This window comes from Anthonomus grandis, chromosome 3 (assembly GCF_022605725.1).
Source record: "Anthonomus grandis grandis chromosome 3, icAntGran1.3, whole genome shotgun sequence".
Classification (NCBI taxonomy): Eukaryota; Metazoa; Arthropoda; class Insecta; order Coleoptera; family Curculionidae; genus Anthonomus; species Anthonomus grandis.
Genome location: NC_065548.1, coordinates 2524572 through 2543461, shown reverse-complemented (window position 1 = coordinate 2543461; position 18890 = coordinate 2524572). Strand labels below are relative to the sequence as shown.

At 33.2% G+C, this 18890-nt stretch overlaps 1 protein-coding gene across 1 annotated transcript in view; it reads left to right on the top strand.

Moving 5' to 3' along the window:
• Positions 1–18890, top strand: part of LOC126733713 (protein Wnt-1-like) — a 127752-nt gene that overhangs the window by 59802 nt on the left and 49060 nt on the right. The window lies entirely within an intron of this gene.

Here is an 18890-nt window from a genome sequence, read left to right as displayed (position 1 = left end):
TAGGTCATATGTCTCAGGCGTCTCAAGATGAATCAACTTTAAATTTTTTGCCTCATCACTCTGTAATAAAAGAGTCTTCAACAACCACTAAGGTTAGAGTGGTTTTTGATGCCTCGGCCAAAACTGAGTCAGGATATTCTCTGAACGACATTTTGATGACTGGCCCCACCATACAACAGGATCTGTTTTCTATTATTTTAAGGTTTAGAAAACATCAATATGTCATTACTGCAGATTGTACTAAAATGTACCGCCAAATAAATGTTCATAATGATCAAAGGTTTCTTCAGGCTATCATATGGAGATCTGATCCAGATAAGCCACTTAAGAACTTTGTTTTAAACACAGTAACATATGGAACCTCTTGTGCTCCATTTTTGGCAGTGCGTTGTCTACATCAGTTGGCCCAGGAAAACAAATCCAATTATCCTTATATAAGTAATATTATTGAAAAAGATTTTTACGTTGATGATCTCCTGAGCGGGGATAATACTGTTGAGGGAATTTTACAGATTCAGCAAAGTCTCATTAAAATATTTTCTCAAGGTCAGTTTGTTCTTCGTAAGTGGAGATCTAATCAATCCACGCTTAATGAGTGTGAAAATAAAAACCTCGAATTCTCAGATAATAAGGAATCTAAAACATTAGGTTTAATCTGGCATAGTGATTCTGATAATTTTCTTTATAATTTGAAAACTATTTGTATAAACGAGAATAATGTAACTAAACGAATAATTTTGTCATATATTTCCCAGATCTTTGACCCATTGGGTTTAATTGGACCTATAATCATTAAGGGCAAAATAATGCTCCAACAGTTGTGGTTGTTATCTGTAGATTGGGATGAAAGTGTACCTTCTCAAATATATACTAGTTTCAAAATTTATCAGGGTCAAATCCAGGCTCTAAAAGATATTTCTATTCCTCGGAAGATAATTATTGAAAATCCTATAAGAGTAGAAATCCATACCTTTTGTGATGCTTCTGAGATTTCATATGGGGCATGCATCTATTTAAGATCTTCTAATAACCAAGGGACAATTTCTATGAATTTGCTTTGTGCAAAATCAAAGGTAGCACCTTTAAAAAAGCTATCACTTCCACGATTGGAACTGTGTGGTGCTTTATTGGCAGTAAGATTATGTCAGGTTGCTATCAAGGCATTAGATATGTCAATTGATCAATATTTCTTTTGGTGTGATTCCAGTATAGTTCTTACTTGGATTCTGGATGAACCTCATAAATGGAAAACCTTTGTTGGAAATCGGGTGGCTGAAATTCAGGAATTGTCGGACAAAAATAATTGGCGACATATACGATCTGAACATAACCCTGCGGACATTATTTCTAGGGGTATTAATCCAGCAGATTTAATTAATTGTAAATTGTGGTGGCATGGACCCCAATGGTGTCAATATGACAATACTAAATGGCCTCCCTCTATGTCTATACAAATCTCAGAAATGCCAGAAAGAAAAACTAATTTAAGGTCATTAATTGCAACAAATCCTGACTTTACCTTTTTTCTTAAGTTTTCCTCTTTTCTGAAATTGCAGAGAGTAACTGCTTATATTTTACGATTTAAAGTCAATGCATTGTCTTTACAAGGTCGACGTTTGTATGGTCCCTTAACACCTCAAGAACTTGATACTTCTTTAAAATATTTAGTTAGAATGGCTCAAATGCAAATTTTTCATGATGAAATTATAGCTCTAAAGAGTCAAAAACAAATAAATAATAAAAGTACTCTCAAGAATTTAAATCCATTCTTAGATGAACATCATGTATTGAGGGTGGGCGGTAGAATAAAGCATTCAACCTTCGATTATGATTTTAGGCACCCAATTATTCTTCCCAAAAATCATCCTTTAACAAAATTGATTATCATATATGAACATAGAAAATTGCTTCATGCTGGAGCTCAAGCACTATTGGCGACTATTCGCACACGTTTCTGGCCTATTTCAGGTAGAACTGAAGTGCGAAAGATTCTCAAACATTGTGTAATATGTTTTCGGGTTCGCCCTGTAACAGTTGAAACTTTACTAGGGCAACTGCCTAAAACAAGAGTAATACCTTCCAGACCTTTTTTAAATTGTGGCGTCGACTATGCTGGTCCGTTCCTTATCAAGGTGGGATTGTCAAGAAGTAGGAAATTAGTAAAAACCTACTTATGTGTATTTATATGTTTGGCAACTAAAGCCATACACTTGGAACTGGTAGCCGATTTATCCACAATCTCATTTTTAAATGCATTTAAACGATTTATATCACGACGAGGTAAATGCTCAATCATTTATTCTGATAATGGCACAACTTTCATTGGTGCCAATAATGAATTAAAACATTTCATTACTCAGGCAATAAATCAAAACGTTTTCGTTGACTTTTTTGCCAGCCATAATACGACGTGGAAATTTATACCACCGCGATCTCCACATTTCGGTGGAATATGGGAGAGTGCTGTTAAAGCAGTAAAATATCATTTGAAACGAGTTATTGGTAAGATCACTTTGACTTACGAAGAATTTAATACCATAATAACTCAAGTAGAAGCCTGCTTAAATTCTAGACCTCTGTCCCCACTATCCAATGACCCCGATGATCTTAACCCATTAACGCCCGGTCATTTTTTAATTGGCTGTCCACTAGTTGCAGTTCCTGAGCCAGACCTGACGGAGATTAAAACAGGACGTCTTTCTCGATATCAACATTTAACTCAAATGTTCCAACATTTCTGGAAGAGATGGTGCAGAGATTACATCACTGAACTTCAGGCACGTTCCAGTAAGGGTACTTCCCAATACTCAAATGTGGTACCTGGAGCCATGGTTTTAGTTTGTGAAGACAATCTTCCTCCATTGCTGTGGTCACTTGGAAGAATTCTACAAGTTCATCCAGGTGATGATGGAGTGGTGCGCGTAGTGACTCTAAAGACTGCTAAGGGTGTATACAAGCGTGCGATTCGCAAGGTGTGCGTCCTACCAATTGAAGACTAGTCCTAGTGACATTTTATTTTAAGTTTATTTTTTACAAATAAGTATATATACAAGTTTCTAATTTAATTTAGCTTGTAATTAAGTATAATATTTCATTTCATATGGTTTCTTTGAAAGCCTGTATCCTCATGCGTTTCAAGGTGGGCGGAATGTTCCGTACATTTAATAATATAGTTAAAATTTAAAAAAAAAAAAAAAACAAAAATAATAATTTTTAAAATATGTCAATTATATTCATAAAATTATTTAAATGCCGCCCTGTGCCTTCAGAGTGTGTACCGCTGCACAAGCCGCTGCTGTTAGTAGTGTGTTACAGAGGCTGTAAGAGAGAGTTTATATTGTTTCGCCGTTTTCAAATTGCAACTGTGCATAATAAACGCAAGTTATTAAATAAAGTCTCTAGTCTCTGATTCAGCACCCATAGAACCATACCATTACGGTTCAAACATCGAAAGGACACAATCACGCAAAATGGCGGCCACCTAGTAGTGGTCATTTATTGTTCAATGGATTTGGAGTCCAGGTATATCTATGAAGTTCGTGGATTCTGCTTACAAGCAGCAAAAGATTGTAACTCGTCAAACATGCTCAGTAGCTTCTCTATGCCTGGTAGCTCGTTCGTTATTCGTAATTTAATAGGAAAAATCACCCTTGGCCCATCAGACACAGCCGTGCTGTCCGTGTCTCCTCGACGTGTTGTTCTCTATTAAATTAATTCCGTAATCTGTAAGTTTTCATTTAATGTCTAGTAAACGCCCATGACCAGTTGTTATCCGTAATGAGTTTCTCGTTTCTCCGTTATTAATTCACATTAAAACTCAATTAGTTGCCAAAATATCCGGTCAAAAAAAAAAAAGGACCGTTTAATGGCCGCTCTCTCATAGTAATTACGACAAAAGAGGTCGTTTTTAAGCTGCCCAACAAGTAGGTACAAGTTTAGTATTAATTCTCGATTCACATCTTGTACGGTGTCTATTTTGGCAACAGGCCGATAATAAATTAACATAAAACGAGCGGAAAATTAATAATTTTCCGCTGTCAAAGTAACATCTTTCAGTCCCTATTTCGTAGCAACATATTTTTATTAATTACAGTTTTCTTCTCTGTCTAGGTTAAATGACAGCTGTCACAATTAAATCATTTGTCAAAGTACACAATACTCGGTTGCTACTCCAACGGTTGTCATAAGTCAATTTTTCCCGATAGATGGCGAAATTATTCATCAATCAAAAGTTTCCACTGTACACGAGAAGTTTTCTACGATTTAATTTAATCCCCGATGAATGAAACGCCCCCGAAAAGAAAAAAGCACACATACTTTAAAACTAATTAAATATTTCTCGTCTGGCACGAATCAGTCATTATGGAGCTGCTTGTCTACATCACTTTGACACTAAAAATTTTACTGCGTTTACGCCGTGCCACTTTTGTTTATAGTTTTCGATAAAAATAAATAAAATCGGCGGAGAGTTTACGACCGATAAAACAACGTTTCGAAAGACTGAAGGCGCGGGAGCTTACCTTAAAACGCGTCGGTTCGGTGTGACCCCTCGATCGCCCTTTTCATCATCTAACTTATAAATTTATTTAATTTATCCCTATAATATAAAATTTAATTTATAAATTTTTTTAAATTTAAAAAACTTCAACTACCTGGGAAAATTAAATAATTATCTTAAAAATTTCTTTAAACAACTCCTGGAATAGGAAAATGTCTTGGAATAGGATAAAATTCCTGGAAGATGTAAAAAATTGGTCCAGATTCCTTGAAGGCCTATAGATTGAAAAAATTCCTGAAACAAAAATGAATGTATGGAATAATTACTTCAAGTCCCTAAAATAATTAAAATATTATTCCAGTAGCTTGAGGAACTTGAAAAAGTGCCTAAAATGGTTGGAAAAAATTAAAAAATTGTTCCAGAAGTTGAAACTTGAAACACTGGGAAAACCACTTCAACTATATGGGAAAACTTGAGAACTGACTGTAGGCGCATGAGAAACAGTAAAACAACAAAAATTCCATCAAAAACTGGCCAAAGGAAAAATATGAAAAACATATGAAAAACCTCTCTGAATGGTTGAAAAAATGACCCCAATTGTCTGAAAAATTGACCCCTATTACCTGGAAAAACAAAAAAATATGATTTTATAAATTTGAGACCCCAAAAGAAGTAGAGGATGAAGAGGAATCGCCTAGAATCAATTTTGTGAAAAACTGAAAAAATTACCCCAACTGCTTGAACCACACCAACTATCTGGAAAAAAAACCCCAATTGCCTGGAAAAATTAAGTAGTTGTTCTAAAAATTTCTTTAGAAGATGCCTGGAATAACAAATGTCTTTAAAAATGCCTGGAAGACATGAAAAATTGTTCCAGATTTCTAGAAAGCATAAAAATTGTAAAAAGGTTAGGAATTAAAAAATTGTCATAAAAAACCATAGATTTAATTTACAAAAAATTTTAAATATACGAATTTAAAAATACCTGGAATAAAAATGTGCTGGAATATTAAAATATTAGTCCAGGAGCTTGAGACATTTGAAAAGCCTTTTCAACTGACTGAAAAATGTTGAAAGCTGACCTCAACAATAATAAAAACTCTCTCAGAAACTGGCCAAAAAAAAAACATAGAAAACGTGAAAAACCCCTTGAAATGCCTGGAAAAATTACCTCAGTTGCCTGGAAAATTGACCACAACTGCCTGATATGATTCCAGACATTTGAGGTCTCAATTGTCTAAAATCAATTTCCTGAAAAATTCTTAAAAATGACTCTAATTGCTTGAAAGAAAAGAAAAATGATTCCAGGGGCTTAAATCACTTCAAATGGGCGGAAAAATTACCCGAATTGCCTGGAAAAATTGAATAATAATTCAAAAAATTTCTTCAACGAATGCCTGGAATAGAAAGTGCCTGGAACCAATGAAAAATTATTCCAGATCCCTTGAAAGCATAGAAATTTAAAAAATGCCTAGCTGGAAAAAGTTGAAAACTGACTCCCAACAATAACAAAAACTCTCTCAAAAATTGGCCAAAAAAAAAAACGTAGAAAAAAAAGAAACGTGAAAAACCCCGAAGAGATCCCTATCGTTTGTAAATCATCTCTGGCACAGTAGGTGACGTTGTATTACACAAAGAATTACATTGTCCCTTGACAGGTTTGTCTATGGCTAACCATCAGTTAATTACGTTCAACGAGAATCGAGCCTTAGACACGCCTTATATACTTCATGTGGTTCAATATGCTGCCTGTAAATTTTCCTATTATTATTTTTATTAGTTGACATAATTATGACGTATGATGACGTTAATATCATTCAAATGTTTGGTGTGCTATCTGCAAGCTCTTTTATTTTTTTTCATCATTTTCACTTTAATAGGATGCAAGAACAATGAACCAAAGTTGAATTATTAGAGCCTCAGTGAATTACATCCAATAAAGGATAAGCTGTATTGACCGAATGCCATGCCAATGCTTGACAATATGGCAGTTCAGTATGCTGTCCGTAAGCTCTTCTATTATACTGACGTTGACAGATGTATTGTTAAGGTTTATAAATAATTAGTGAGATCCTACCTTAAAAATCTTTGTACTTTCTGTTTGTTTTTTTTAATAGAATGGAATCAGTTAATTACGTCGGATGGGGTTGCAGCTTCATTAACGAAACATCATTCGAAATGTTTGACTATATGACAGTTCACTGTGCTTTATGCAAGCTCTTCATTAAAATTAGTTGACGTTGACACATGATTAAAGTGATCCAACGTTGCCAAGCTTGAGAATCTTCATACTTTCCGTTTGTCTTGATGATATTTCAGTCCAAGTAAACCAAAGTAGTCTGTGTCTATCGGTGAAAGACAAAATTAAGACTGGAGGAGATAGAAAGTCAAATATAGGAACCTTTTGGGAATATCGGGGTTTTGTATGCTGCCTGCAAGCTTTTTCATTATGGATTTGTAACGTTGACATATTATTAATCTAAGAGGATCCAATGTTGCCAAACTTATGAACCTTCAGATCCATTACTAATTTTTCAATTTATTCAAAGTAAGTTGTCTATCAAACGCCCACGAGGTTTATTGTTGGAATGTCATTTAAATGTTGGACTGTACGGCGCGGCGGTTCAATGCGCTGTCTGTAAGCTCTTCCATGTTAAAGTGGACAAGTCAAATAAAGCTTTATTGTTTAAATACCGAGATTAAGATTAGAAAAAAATTAAAAATACCTTAATATTAATATATTAAATTTACACACATTACACATGCAAATTGATTTATGGACATAAAAATATTATTGTCATTTTTATTAAATTTTAATTTATATTAAAAAAAATCGCTATAATAGGATGCAAGAACAAGACTAATAATTGAACTAAAGTTAAATTATTAGTCTCAGTGAATTACGTCCAATAAAGGATAAGCGGTATTGACCGAATGCCATCCGAATGTTTGACAATATGGCAGTTCACTGTGCTGTCCGCAAGCTCATCTATTATAATGACTTTGACAGATGTATTGTTGATGTCATTATTGACGTTGACAGATAATTAATGAGATCCAACGTTGCCAATCTTAAGAATCTTTGTACTTTCGGTTTGTCCTTATATTTCGGTCCAAATGAACCAAAGTAATTTGTCTATGAGAAACGAACTTTAGATTACAGGAGATAGAAAGATAGGAGAGGAACCTCTTGATGATATCAAGATTCAGTTTGCTGCCTGCAAGCTTTTTTATTACGGTTTTGTAACGTTGGCACTCTATTGACAGATGTTGAGGCTGACATATTATTAATCTAAGGCGATCCAATATTGCCACATTTACGAACCTTCAGATCCACTGCTACTTTATTCAAACTATGTTGTTTATCAGTTAGTTACGTCTACGAATGCAGTTCAGTGTGCTGTCTGCAAACTCTTTTAATAATACTTATTGACGTTAACAGATCATTTATGTGATCCAACGTTGCCAATCTTAAGAATCTTTGTACTTTCGGTTTGTCCTTATATTTCAGTCCAATTGAACCAAAGTAATTTGTCTATGAGAAACGAACTTTATGTTACAGGAGATAGAAAGATAAGAGAAGAACCTTTTGATGATATTAAGGTTCTGTTTGCTGCCTGCAAGCTTTTTCATTACGGTTTTGTGACGTTGGCACTCTATTGACAGATGTTGAGGCTGACATATTATTTATCTAAGGCGATCCAATATTGCCACATTTACGAACCTTCAGATCCACTGGTACTTCATTCAAAATATGTTGTTTATCAGAAAGACAGGAGAAGAACGTTTTGATGATATCAAGATTCTGTTTGCTGCCTGCAAGCTTTCTAATTACGGTTTTGTGACGTTGGCACTTTATTGACAGATGTTGAGGCTGACGTATTAGGCGATCCAATATTGCCACATTTACGAACCTTTAGATCCACTGCCTAGTTATTTAACGTATTCAAACTACGTATTTTATCAGTTAGTTACGTCCACGAGTTCAGGTCAATGTGCTGCCTGCAAACTCTTTTAATAATACTTATTGACGTTGACAGATTATTTATGTGATCCAACGTTGCCAATCTTAAGAATCTTTGTACTTTCGGTTTGTCCTTATATTTCAGTCTAAATGAACCAAAGTAATTTGTCTATGAGAAACGAACTTTATGTTACAGGAGATAAAAAGATAGGAGAAGAACCTTTTGATAATCTCAAGATTCAGTTTGCTGCCTGCAAGCTTTTTCATTACGTTTTTGTGACGTTGACACTTTATTGACAGATGTTGAGCCTGACATATTATTTATCTAAGGCGATCCACTATTGCCACATTTACGAACCTTTAGATCCACTGCTAGTTATTTAATTTATTCAAACTACGTTGTTTATCAGTTAGTTACGTCCACGAGTTCAGGTCAATGTGCTGTCTGCAAACTCTTTTAGCAATACTTATTGACGTTGACAGATCATTTATATTCCAACGTTGCCAATCTTAATCATCTTTGTACTTTCAGTTTCTCCTTATATTTCAGTCTAAATGAACCAAAGTAATTTGTCTATGAGTAACGAACTTTATGTTACAGGAGATAAAAAGATAGGAAAAGAACCTTGTGATGATATCAAGATTCAGTTTGCTGCTTGCAAGCTTTTTTATTACGGTTTTGTGACGTTGACACTTTATTGACAGATGTTGAGGCTGACATATTATTAATCTAAGGCGATCCAATATTGCCACATTTACGAACCTTCAGATCCACTGCTAGTTATTTCATTTATTTAAACTACGTTGTTTATCAGTTAGTTACGTCCACGAGTTCAGTTCAATGTGCTGCCTGCAAACTCTTTTAATAATACTTATTGACGTTAACAGATCATTTATGTTCCAACGTTGCCAATCTTAAGAATCTTTGTACTTTCGGTTTGTCCTTATATTTCAGTCCAAATGAACCAAAGTAATTTGTCTATGAGAAACGAACTTTAGATTATAGGAGATAGAAAGATAGGAGAAGAACCTTTTGATGATATTAAGGTTCTGTTTGCTGCCTGCAAGCTTTTTCATTACGGTTTTGTGACGTCGACACTTTATTGACAGATGTTGAGTAATCTGTGTACTTTCAGTTTCTCCTTATATTTCAGTCTAAATGAACCAAAGTAATTTGTCTATGAGAAACGAACTTTCGATTACAGGAGATAGGAAAAGAACCTTGTGATGATATCAAGATTCAGTTTGCTGCTTGCAAGCTTTTTCATTACGGTTTTGTGACGTTGACACTTTATTGACAGATGTTGAGGCTGACATATTATTAATCTAAGGCGATCCAATATTGCCACATTTACGAACCTTCAGATCCACTGCTAGTTATTTCATTTATTCAAACTACGTTGTTTATCAGTTAGTTACGTCCACGAGTTCAGTTCAATGTGCTGCCTGCAAACCCTTTTAATAATACTTATTGACGTTAACAGATCATTTATGTTCCAACGTTGCCAATCTTAAGAATCTTTGTACTTTCGGTTTGTCCTTATATTTCAGTCCAAATGAACCAAAGTAATTTGTCTATGAGAAACGAACTTTAGATTATAGGAGATAGAAAGATAGGAGAAGAACCTTTTGATGATATTAAGGTTCTGTTTGCTGCCTGCAAGCTTTTTCATTACGGTTTTGTGACGTCGACACTTTTTTGACAGATGTTGAGGCTGACATATTATTAATCTAAGGCGATCCAATATTGCCACATTTACCAACCTTCAGATCCACTGCTACTTTATTCACGAATGCAGTTCAATGTGCTGCCTGCAAACTCTTTTAGTAATACTTATTGACGTTGACAGATTATTTATGTGATCCAACGTTGCCAATCTTAAGAATCTTTGTACTTTCGGTTTGTCCTTATATATCAGTCTAAATGAACCAAAGTAATTTGTCTATGAGAAACGAACTTTAGATTACAGGAGATAGAAAGATAGGAGAAGAACGGTTTGATGATATCAAGGTTCTGTTTGCTACCTGCAAGCTTTCTCATTACGGTTTTGTGACGTTGGCACTTTATTGACAGATGTTGAGGCTGACGTATTAGGCGATCCAATATTGCCACATTTACGAACATTCAGATCCCTACTGCTAGTTATTTAATTTATTCAAACTACGTTGTTTATCAGTTAGTTACGTCCACGAGTTCAGTTCAATGTGCTGCCTGCAAACTCTTTTAATAATACTTATTGACGTTGACAGATTATTTATGTAATCCAACGTTGCCAATCTTAAGAATCTTCATACTTTCTGTTTGTCTTTATGATATTTCAATAAAATGGATCAAAGTTAAATTATTTTGACAATATCAGGGTTCAATGGGGTGGTTACAAGCTTTTCCATTACGGTTTTGTGATGTTGATGCTTTATTGATCAAATTTTCTATGACCCCTTAAGGTTGGAGATATTATTAATCTAAGTCCTAAAGTTGTCAAACTTACGATCCTTCAAATTCACCCCTAGTTTTTTAATTTACTTAAAGTAGAGTGTCTACCAGTTAATTACGTCTACTAGATTTATTGTTGGAATGCCATTTAAACGTTTGATTATATGGCTGCTCAAGATTATTGACATTGACAGATAATTAATAAGATGCACCGTTGCCAATCTTAATAATGTTTGTCCATTCAGTCCAAATGAACCAAACTCCATTTATTCAGATCGCCATTTGATTACGTTGATTAGTCAGTTGTTTGCAAGCTCTTCTATTAAAATTATTAGTGACTTTGACGCATGATTAATGCGATCCAACGTTGTCAAGCTTGGGATCTTCGTACTTTCTGTTTGTCTGTAAATGAGCCAAGTATTAGTTACGTTTAACGAGACCCGAACTATACTTTGGCATAATCCCGAGTTCAATGTGCTATCTCCAAGTTTTGTGAGGTCGCTAACCATGACGTGTTGCCTAGCTTACGAACCTTTAAATCCCCGTTTGTTTTTCCATGATTTTCCAGACCAAACAACCGCGAATTTTAATTAATTAAATTAAAGGAAAAATGTCGGTTAATTAATCAAAATCCACTTATCGTAACATTGTTAATAAAACGCTCCGTAATCGCACCGTAAATCTTTTATTCCCTTAAGCTGATTAAGTATCAAAAATAAAATAAACCCGGGGATTACCGATAGATAGATCGGGGATTCTTTTAATAGATTTTTTATCACGGTTTGGCAACAAGGCGTATGTCTTACCAGGAGTGAATGTATGTATGTATATACGAAATACGGGAGAGTCCGTCACTTCGCACCTTTCACGTGATCCGGTTTCGCATTGACGTAAATAAATTGAAAGACGGACGTTAAGCTGACTCCCCATTAAACAATTTTAAATAAAGCAAGAATTATATTAAAAAAGAATAAAGAGCACTATTGGTGTTCAGCATTATAAATGGCTCTTTTGTTCAATAACTATGAAATCAGCGATTTTCAGGTATATCGCTTGCAACGGACGCTGACTGTTCACTTAGGAATACCTTATTATCCATTTTTATTAATAAACAGTTTATTGTTCATGCTGTTTGGGATTAGTTTCTATCGCAAATAAGCCCTGAAATTCAACATAAATTCTTAACGTGCTCAGTTTATTAGAAAATAATTTATTTTCTAATTGTTAGAAGTTCAATAGTTTTTTCAATGAAATTTTTAAGATTCGAACGTTGAAAAATAATTAAAATCATTAGGTGTAAACCCAGAAAGTATTTGTTAGCACGTCAATGGTTTTTCAATAAAATTCATAATATTCTAATATTTAGAAACACCTGATTGGAGGAGGAAGTGTGTTTTAGAATATCTAATTTTTTTTTCAAAGGTCGACATTCAGAGAAAACAAATTAGGGTTTAAAAATGTTATAAAATAGGCTATTCCATGATAAATCTTTGATTGTCGAAGTTTATTTGTCAGAACGTCGATGGTCGGTCCAATGAATTTCATAAGATTTTTTCCTATCGACTTTCTAACTTTGAGAAGAAGAATTTTAATTCCAACAATGTATGCTTTTTTGACTGTCTATTTCTAATTAGTTTGTTATGATATATATTTTCTATTTGTTAGAACGTTATTGGTCATTCTACTAGTAGTGACTATTGACCTTCTAACCACGAGAAAAAAAAAATTTCCATATTTTTATATACAGTATTGTGCATAAATATAGCAACATTTATTCCATATTATTTCTTTACTTTTAAGTACAACGCCTCTGTATTATTTATAAATATACCGAGATATCATAAGAATGCCAATGCAGAGTAAGGAACTTCATGTTTGTTTATTATAGACAATGTGCATAAATAGCAACATTCTTGTTTCGCATTTATTTTATCAGTTAAATATCGATTTACCTGCTGTAAAGTTGTTATTTTTGGATCTCAGAATTAACTTAAAATGGGTCACTCAAAAACCGTCTCTGGTGATGTAAGAAAAATTATTGTGGAGCATTACGAAAATGGTGTTAGGCAGAGTGACATTGCAAAAAGCTTACGGCTTCACAGGTCAATCGTATCCAGAGTTTGCAAAACATTTTGCTTTACTGGAACAGCTGCACCGGCGCCCATTCCTGGTAGACCCAGAAAAACAAATTTGAGGATGGATAGGCAGCTGCTACGAATTTCCAAAGAAAATCCTTTTTTGTCTTCTTCCCAAATTTTGGCAAAATTAAAAGAGGGTGGAGATGTAAACCTCAGTTCCAGTACCGTAAGGAGAAGATTACTTGAGGCCAACTTACCTGCTCGTCGCCCCGCCAAAAAACCGTTACTCTCAAAGAAGAACGTCAAGGCTCGTTTTCACTTTGCCCAATCTCATGTCCACTGGTCTGAAGCTGATTGGAAGAAAGTCGTATTTAGTGATGAATCTAAATATAATTTATTTAGGACTGATGAAGTGATGTACGTCAGACGCCCCAGTGAACAAAGATTAAACAAAAAGTACATTTGCCCCACAGGCAAACATGGAGGGGGAAATATTCTTGTATGGGGATGTTTCTTGGCTCGTGGCATGGGACTCATAGTAAGAATAGTGGGCAAGATGGATCGTTTCATGTACAAAGACATTCTGCAAACACATTTAGTGCCATATATGGATGAAGTCATGCCAGTAACAGCCATATTTCAGCATGACAACGATCCAAAACATGCTTCTCAATTTGGTGTGGCGATCCGATGAAAAATAAATGTAATGGTCTGGCCATCTCAATCGCCAGACCTAAACCCTATAGAGAATTTATGGCATTACATTGACACCAAAATCAGGCACCTAACATGCTCTAATACAAATTTTCTCTTTAAAATAGTGGAAAAGGCTTGGAAAGAAGTGACTATATTATGAAATTAATTGAGTCCATGCCAAGACGATGTGTAGATGTTATAAAGGAGAAGGGGTACTACACGAAATATTAAATTGATTTTAATTTAGTTGGGTTATATTTTTTTTAGAATCAAAACTATTTTTTGTTGCTATATTTTTGAATAATAAATTTGCATAAAACAATTTGGTGTTTTATTTATTATGATAATATGAAAATATAAACAGGCTCTAACTATTTTTGTAAATAATATATAAACCTTACTTATAAAATAGATACTAAAAGATATATAGCAGGAAAGTTCAATGTTGCTATCTTTTTGCACATTACTGTAGATATTTGGCGATAAAATGTAAATTGGCAAAGGGTGTAAATTCCTGGAAAAAAAATTAAAATAATCAAATTTCTTACAGGTATCAAAATACTAAAATCATGTTTTTCCAGGTTAGAAATGCCTGAAAGAAATTCGAAAATAATCAAATTTATTATTTCTTCTGGGAACATGAGGCACAAATTAAGAAATAATGAATTTATGAATTTTCCAGGCAGTTGGGACGAAAAAAAACAAAATCTTCTTTTTATTGCTTCTTTTTATTTCTAAAAAATCAAAACATTTCAGACTAAACATTTTTGAAAATTTGACTTTTCCAGTTTTTGCAGATATTTGGGGTAAAATGAATAGAAAAATTCTTTATTCAAAATTCTTTTTTTTTCAAATTTTCGCATCAAATACCTGGAAAAATGCAAAATTTCATTATTTTGAAATTGTCCCTGGTGGAAATTAGATTATTTTTTAATTTTTTTCCAGGCATTTGTAGAATGGAAAAATATGAATTTTTTTTAGTATTTTGGTTCAAAAGTCTGAAAAAAATAAAAAATTTGAATATTTTAAAAATTCTTCCAGGCATTTAGAGCCTGAAAAAATATGACTTGGGTCAGTTTTTTTAGTATTCAAGTTTAAGTGCCTGGACGAAATAAAAAACTTAAATTTTTTTGGAAATTTAATTTAAATGCCTGGAAAAAATAAGAAATTCGAATATTTTAATGAAAGTCTATTTCTTTTTAAATTCTTTATCACGTATTAAAATTAATGACATTTAAACTGGACCACCCTGTAGATATTTGGCGATAAAATGTAAATTTGCAAAGGGTGTAAATTCCTGGAAAAAAATTTAAATAACCAAATTTCTTACAGGCATCAAAATATTAAAAAATTAAGAAAATTTATATTTTTCCAGGTTACGAATGCCTGGAAGAAATTCGAAAATAATCAAAATTATTATTTCTTTTAGAAATATAAGGGCACAGGGATGGGTACGTCGAAAATTTGTCATATTCGACGCTATTTTCGACGCGTCGAAAATTATTTTTTGACACCATTTGACATATTCCACTGTCGAAAATATATTTGGATATTTTAATTGGAATTTGGAACTAAATACTATACTATACAACCATCAGGCCTGACTAAAACCACAGAATAAGTTAATTATAGTACAGTAAATAACTCTTTCTCAATGTGTATTAATATTAATATATTGTTTAAAAAAAATACAACTAAAAAAAAGTCAACTTAACAGGACTTCAAACTTAAAATACATTCACAAATGATTGTAAAAACGGCATTTAAAATATAAAATTAATATTCGTCACTTTTATTTTCATCCCTTATTTTTAGATGGTAATAAATATAAGTCAGTTTTTTTGAATTTTCTGAGCTGAGTCTATTTCTCAGCCTTGAATGAATGAAAGACCAGTTTGAGAAAAGTCTCTCGAGCTGTGCTAAAGAAGATGATATTGCATTCAACTTCATGGCTAACTTACCCGTCGGTTGCATATTCTGTTTACAAACATTTCTATGGCTCAGCAGTCTTTTCTTCCCTGTATTTTTTATGGTTTTCTTACAGTAGCTGCATAAGGCTGCACATTTCCCCTGAATTTTAATCGAATCAAAACCATATTCTTCCCAAAATGCATGTTGAGGTCGTCCAGCCATTATGAATTTCTTTTTATATCAAGAATTCCGGTACGCTAATTTGTCATATATCTCTACACGTACACACGACACTAAGCTAATATAACAGATAAAACTAAATAAATCAGCTTTTTCTAAAGAGAAGCTGTTTGATAAAACTATTAGAAGCCAAATTAGTCAAATAAACCGACTGGAAATTACCGCGCCTCTGCCGTAAGCCGGTTTAAGTTGAGGGGATTCCCCTGAATTCGTGCTCTGTTGCCTATGTTCTAATAGAGAACGTATCTAAAACGATTTTAAGGGCATTACGAGCGATTGAGAGGCCGGCAAATATTATAAGCACCGGCAACCGGACGACGTGGTCCGCGGTCCCTAATTTATGCGAAAAAGATGGGCCGATAATATTCGACATTTTGACAATATTCGACGTGATTTTCGACACCAACGTGTCAATACCCATCCCTGATGAGGCACAAATTAAGAAATAATAAATTTATGCATTTTCCAGGCAGTTGGGGCGAAAAAAAAAACAAAGTCTTCTTTTTATTGCTACTTTTTATTTCTAAAAAATCAAAAAATTTCAGCCTAAAAATGTCTAGAAAAAATTGAAAATTTGACTTTTCCCATTTTTGCAGATATTTAGGGTATGAATAGGAAAATTCTTCATTCAAAATTCTTTTTTTCAAATTTTCGCATCAAATACATCATTTTGAAATTGTCCCTAGTGGATTATTTTTTAATTTTTTTCCAGGCATTTGTAGGAAATGGAAAAATATGAATTTTCTTAGTATTTTGGTTCAAATGTCTGAAAAAAATAAAAAATTTGAATATTTTAAAAATTCTTCCAGGCATTTAGAGCCTGAAAAAATATGAATTGGGTCAGTTTTTTTAGTATTCAAGTTTAAGTGCCTGGACGAAATAAAAAATTTCAATTTTTTTGGTAATTTAATTTAAATGCCTGGAAAAAAAAAGAAATTTGAATATTTTAACGAAAGTCTATTTCTTCTTAAATTCTTTATCGCGTATTAAAATGAATGACGTTTAAACTGGACCACCCTGTAGATATTTGGCGATAAAATGTAAATTTGCAAAGGGTGTAAATTCCTGGAAAAAAATTAAAATAATCAAATTTCTACAGGCATATGAATCAAAATACTAAAAAATTAAGAAAATTCATATTTTTCCAGGAATGCCTGGAAGAAGTTCGAAAATAATCAAATTTATTACTTCTGGGAACATGTTAAATGTATAAAGAAATAATAATTAATAACAATTTACTAATTAATAATACTTTAATTTATAATTTTAATTTAATACTTTAAAACTTTTACCTGGATTAAACGAAATTTGATTGGACGTATGGGTAATAACAGGAAGGAAAAAGGAGAGTAAAGGTATGGGAAGTGAGGGTTAGAAAATGGGTACAAGAGAACCAATGGAAGGAGGGAGACTTACTATAGACTATAGAGACAGCTCAGGGGATCTTCTCAAAGGGAAGCCGACTAGCACTAACCACTTTGGTAGAGTGGCGTGGATTCAACAAGAGTTCAATAAAATATAAGCGCCACCTGTTTTATCCCAGATGGATAAGAAAATCCCGATGACCAAGAAAACAGGAAATTACTAAAAGCACTATACCTATAAACCTGAAAGAAAATCTCACAAGGAAGAACAGAAAGGGAGATTTATAAATACAATTAATTATATTGACCCTTAATATTATGTACAAGTGTTATGGTGTAATTAATAAATTAACAATAAAATAAATATTAACCCTTTACTTTGGCTATTAAATTATATGCTATTAAATTACAGCTTTAATGTGAGAGCATCTTAAAACTCATATGTCTCACATTAAAAGTCCCTTGTCTAACTTAGAAAGTTAGGTTATCTTTCAAAAATCAAAATAAACATAAAAGAAAAGCTTTAGTTCTGAGATAGATGCAAGTGAATCTATATTAAAAGAAAAGTTAATAATCAAACGTATTATTTTAAAAACAAGTTATGTTGCTCTTCCTGAATATAGTGTCTATATCAAGGGTAAAATCTCATATTATGTTGTTTGGGGCTAAAAGTTCGCGTGAGTACTTTCGAAATAGGCCTATTTATCCAGTGTACAAGGAGATCTATACGGTCTATTTCAATATAATTACTAATACGCACCTAGTTATTATGAAACTATTCAAAACAACAGTGTAGTAGTGAAATCTAATAATGAGAGTGATCTGGCTCACATTATTAGACCTGGCTACAAAAGGGCTGCATGATTGAGATGGAGGACCTGGGTGGATCGGTTTAACAGTGAATGTCAATGTAGATGTTGTGGACGTTACTGGAGTAGATGAGTGGAGATTTTTACCTCTCATAATAGTGGATAAAGACCATACTGGACAGACAGACATAAACTGGACACTTAAACAAAGAACCTTGAAAAAGTTGTGATTTAACTACACCACTTATAATCCTGCACTATTGCAGTATGGCATTTAGTATCCACAAACTAAAATACCCAAAAGGTGAGTTTTCAACTTTTCATTGGAGTAAAACCGGCAAAAATACCAGGAAACAACCTTCTTCAAGACTCCTAGAGGTCAAAGATTTTGCGCGCCAGAAACGCGCCAGAAATGGTTTTAGTAGGGATATAGGAGAATGACCTGGGATCTTATTGGCTAGGATATGACTTCTGACATTAGTAAAATCAAAACAATTAAAAAAATTAATATTATGATTAATAATTTGAGTTTCATCAAAAGGGTTGAAAATTATTGATATCAAAAATAGAATTAATACTGAAATGATAACTGTTTATTTTATTAACTTTAGCACCAGAATAATTTAGAAATTTCCTCTTAAAGTTCTATACCTTCCTAACATTTTGGATTTATCTTATTTTCTTATTCTTTATGTATCTAAAGAAAATAAACTGTAACAAACATGAGGCACAAATTAAGAAATAATGAATTTATCTATTTTTCCAGGCAGTTGGGGCGAAAGTTTCAAAGAAAATAGCCAAAATCTTATTTTTATTGCCTATTTTTATTTCCAAAAAATCATAAAATTCCTTATTTCTTCCAGGCATTTAAATTAAATTACCAAAAAAATTGAAAT